General features: G+C 38.1%; 1 protein-coding gene across 12 annotated transcripts in view; it reads right to left on the bottom strand.

Moving 5' to 3' along the window:
• pemt (phosphatidylethanolamine N-methyltransferase) overlaps positions 1 to 5,000 on the bottom strand; it is a 126,094-nt gene that overhangs the window by 41,020 nt on the left and 80,074 nt on the right.

The following is a 5,000-nucleotide window of genomic DNA, read 5'->3' as shown; positions in this document are numbered from 1 at the left end:
TATGGCAACCAAAATCTAATATCTGACAGACGTCACAGTGGAAACGTCCACACAACGCAAGCTGCAACATCATTAGACGTTATTGGACATTGATTTCTGACGTCATTCCGATTTTCATTTCCAAAAAAAAACAACACAACGTCCCCCGAAGTTGGGGTACAAAATCAATCTGACACCATGTTGCACTTAAATCTGCGAATAATCAAATCTAACTCCTTCACGTTGTCCCAACACAAATCGATTGTGTGGCATTTTTACAGAGTTAAAATAAAATCAGTGCTTGTTTGCTTGTGGAATCCAAAGTAAGGGATAATGTACATCCAGCCGATTGTTTTTCAGGAAATAAAGCCTGATCAGGAGCTGGTTTTTAAGACTGAAGGGTGTTTTTTTTTTGTAATAACAACCATCTGGATGTACAATATTCTGATTATTACACTAATACAAGCCATAAAACTAAACAATTAGACAAAAGTGTGGGGGCTTTTGGAGGCATGAGACGGGAGCGCAGACATGCTCAAGACAGTTCTGGAGGGATTATTAATAGAACAATAGACTGCACTGTGGTGACAGACTGATGGCTGGGGCCTTTTACAATCAGCACAACAACATTTCACATCTCTTCAAATGCTGCAAAGTCCCTGAAAATGGTGAAAAATGACATCACTGACGCTGGGATTTATCAACTAAATGCATTTCCATCTTAATTTATGCACATCTTTTCTATTCGAAGAGTTAATTATGCACATATATTTTTATTTGTCTTGGTGTTTCCATTAAGCATATTTTATGCAATATTTCAAAATGGCCATAAAAAAATAGGTAGATGAAAGCCACTATTAAATGTAATTAAAATGAGTATTTCTCCCTTAAATGGCTGCAATGGTCAAAAATGCATACAAAAATGCAAATGTAAAGGGTATTGACTTCATAAAATATGACAACAGTCATTCTATAATCTAAATAGAAGCTTTGAATGCAAACTTAACGTGACGAAAATAAAATTCGGTACATCTCAGCAATCAGGTTTAATAAATTGTTATCTTGGAATAACATACCTTGTAATATATTGACTAACCAGAAACAATCATTCCAATTAAATCAACGTAATCGATTTGAGTTGGGACAACATGAAGAAATTATGTGGAATCCAACACACTGGAAAAAAATGATGTCTGCAAAACTGTTGCAAACAATTTATTTGTGTTGAATTTAAACAAATTAAATTTAATAAAATTCAGCTTAATGTTTGTTTAAATTCAGCCCAAATAAGCTGTTTACAGCCACTTAACGAAAAAAGTAAATCCAAGCAATCATCTCTGAATATTTTTTTCATAATTTATTTGAAATGAGTTCATAATTTATTTTTCCAACATAATTTTTTAAACATTATGGTTTTAAAAACTCATTTCTAATAACTTTTATTTTCACCATGATGACGGCACATAATATTAGACTAGATATTTGACTAGTGTTCAGCTTAAAGTGACATTTAAAGGCTTCACTAGGGTAATTAGGGTAAAGTTGGGGTAATTAGGCAAGTCATTGTATAACAGTGGTTTATTCTGGAGACAGTCCAACACTAATATTGCTGAAGGGGCGAATAATATTGACCTTAAAATGGCTTTAAAAAAATTATGAACTGCTTTTATTCTAGCCCAAATAAAACAAATAAGAAGAAAAAATATTATAGAAAATACTGTAAAAAAAATTCCTTTGACTAATCAGAAACAATCATTCCAGAGAGCTGTGCAAAAATAATAATATTAATAAATATTTATTGAAAAAATTTAAATGAAATCATGAATGACCCAGAGCGAAACAATGATAGGCCTGATGTGAAAGTGGGTTAAAAAGAGAGCCTTTAATCTTATTTGTCTTTCTGCGCTGATCAGAGGAGTGTGTGAATGGAGGTTTTCCTTTGGCGGGTGTGAAGGCACAGATGGAGAACAGGCTGCTGGAGCGCTTGACTCACGGCTGTGTTTGTCAGACAGATTGACTGAATGCGAAGCTGATACTGCTCCGAAAACTCCTCTGACCCAAATCAAGAGTCAATGGAAATTTCCTGAGAGAGACTTAAAAGTTATTATTGCAGAGCCTGCAGACGGATCTACCAGATTATATGAGATTAAGTCCTCGTTTATGATGCTGAAGAGGCTGCGAGTGGGATTTACTGATGCTTATTTGGGGGGAACCAATCATAATTATCATTTTAATTCAGGGTCAAGAACAATTTAATTATCATAGACATAAAAAGCTAATAAAGAGTTTTCTAATCATATTTAATAACTCATCTAATAACTAATTTAATATTTGACATGATGACAGCACACAATATTAGACTGGATATTAGACTAGTGTTCAGCTTAAAGTGACATGTAAAGGCTTCACTAGGGTAATTAGGGTAAAGTTAGGGTAATTAGGCAAGTCATTGTATAACAGTGGTTTGTTCTGGAGACAATCCAACACTAATATTGCTGAAGGGGCGAATAATATTGACCATAAAATGTGTTTAAAACTATTAAGAATTGCTTTTATTCTAGCCCAAATAAAACAAATAAGACTTTCTCCAGAAGAACAAATATTAGAGGAAATACTGAGAACAATTCCTGAATCTGTTCAACATCATTTGGGAAATATTTAGAAGAAAGAAACTCAAAGGTTTTTAAGCACTCAAAGAAGAGTAAATAGCCAAAATCAAGTTCATTTCTAGCCCTTTAAGAGACACACTTTGAACTAAGGGTGTCACGATCCTCCAAATTCTTGATTCGATTACATTTTCGATTCTAAAGGCACGATTCGATTTTCGATTATGAATAATTAATTAATTAATGACCAATTAATTATTTGTAGCCTACCGTTTAAACTACCTGACCTGCATGGTCTTTGTTTTACCCATAAACAAATCATACAGTAAATGAATAAAGGCAAGACACACACATAATCACCACCTGTCAATCACTGTTTCTGCGGGACTCGTGAATAGGCAGTGATCTGTGTCGTTATAATGGCGTCGGTAAAAAAGACGCACAACCAACAGAAACCAGCCAACAGTATCTGAGGTGTTCGCTAAAATGACAAAGTACAAGTGAGTGAAAGATTGAAGCAGTCCTCTGACTGCCTGGACCTGCTGTCTCGAGCGCATGGCTGTGTGTGCGTCTGTGTCTGTGTGGTCACGTGATGTGCATTTTCAGAGGTAGAGAGGAAGGAGGGCTGCTCAGAAACGCTACACGCCACTGTGGATGTCAAATCGTTGTCGTTCTAAAATGCCATTTAAAAACAAAGACAGTGTAAACAGGGCCTGAGTGTGTACTTATCGCGAGCGGATTTGCAACGGGGGCGGGTGGAGGATCGCGAGGCCGGTGTTGTCTATTGGACGAACCGTACGTAATACGTACATAGCAGAGCTTGCAAAACTGTGTTTTTTTTTGTTGACAACATGAACGTTGTCAACATAACTCACTGGAAATCCAAAATGCTTCCACACCGGCGACTTCATTGAAAGAGGAGAGGGATTAAGCTCTGTCGACGGGTCTCCTGCGTCTGCAGTTTAACAAGCACTTCAACAAGCCTGTTTTTTCCCGCTTGGCAAGCCAAGCTGAAGTGATATGGGGGCGTGGCAGCATCGACGACTCTATTGTTTGATTCGATAATCGAAATTGGGCATAAATATCGATCGATTTCGATTAACAATCGAAATCGTGACACCCCTACATCCATCCTCCATTACTGTGGGCTCATTTTCTCAAGTCCTTTCAGACAGAAATGATCCATAAATCTTCCTTCTGCGTCTGTCTTTCAGTCCTCAGAGGCTGAAAACACATAATTGGGTCTTCGGTGCACATGTTTGAGAAGCACCTGACAAGAGGAAGAGGAGCTTTCAGGAGGACATGAAGAAACGTGATGTTTGTTTTCTGGGTCAGGGCTACACATCGACACTCGACTATTCAACAGAGTAAAAGATCAAGCTTTAGAAGAGCTCCTTTTGTGTGGGTTTTTCACGCCTTCAGCTTTCTTTAGTGTGCGACGCTGCTGTTTGAGCATGAAAAAGGTGTGCAAAGTTACAAAGCAACAGATCAGATGGATAAAGTTCACGATTTTTGCACCTAAAATGTAAATAAAATGCTTAGGGATTAATAAAACATCAGATAAAACAATTGTCCTGCCATTTTGCTTCTGTAAACAAGCTAGGAACTTTTGCCCCGCCTCCAAGTTCTTCTGATTGGTTGACTGATTTGGAACTGATATCGATACTAGAAATTTAAAGCTGCTGAATATTCCTCTAAATAATAGAAATATGCTTGCAGAGAAAGAAACATGCTAAACATGCTCTGTAAAACAATGCTGAAGTCATTTTTTCTACTTTGAAAGGCTTTGCAAAGCTCGCTCACGTTTTACTTTCGCTTTTGAATTCAACAGACTTTCTGCGCCTTGAATATCTTTGGAAATCCTGAGTTAATATATATCAATATACAATCACTGGCCACTTTATTAGGTACACCTGTCCAACTGCTCGATAGCGCACATTTCTAATCAGCCAATCACATGGCAGCAGCTCAGTGCATTTAGGCATGTAGACATGGTCAAGACGATCTGCTGCAGGTCAAAGCGAGCATCAGAATGGGGAAGAAAGAGGATTTAAGTGACTTTGAACGTGGCATGGTTGTTGCTGACAGACGGGCTGCTCTGAGTATTTCAGAAACTGCTGATCTATGGGATTTTCACGCACAACCATCTCTAGGGTTTACAGAGAATGCTCCGACAAAGAGGAAATATCCAGTGAGCAGCAGTTCTGTGGGCGCAAATGCCTTGTTGATGAGGTCAGAGGAGAATGGCCAGACTGGTTCCAGCTGATAGAAAGGCAACAGCAACTCAAATAAGCACTCGATACAACCGAGCTCTGCAGAAGAGCATCTCTGAACACACAACACGTCCAACCTTGAGGCGGATGGGCTACAGCAGCAGAAGAGCACACCGGGTGCCGCTCCTGTCAGCTAAGAACA

This window comes from Danio rerio, chromosome 12 (genome assembly GCF_049306965.1).
Source record: "Danio rerio strain Tuebingen ecotype United States chromosome 12, GRCz12tu, whole genome shotgun sequence".
NCBI classification, from domain to species: Eukaryota; Metazoa; Chordata; class Actinopteri; order Cypriniformes; family Danionidae; genus Danio; species Danio rerio.
The sequence above is the reverse complement of the archived record's forward strand: the minus strand, read 5'-3'. Positions and strand labels throughout refer to the sequence as shown.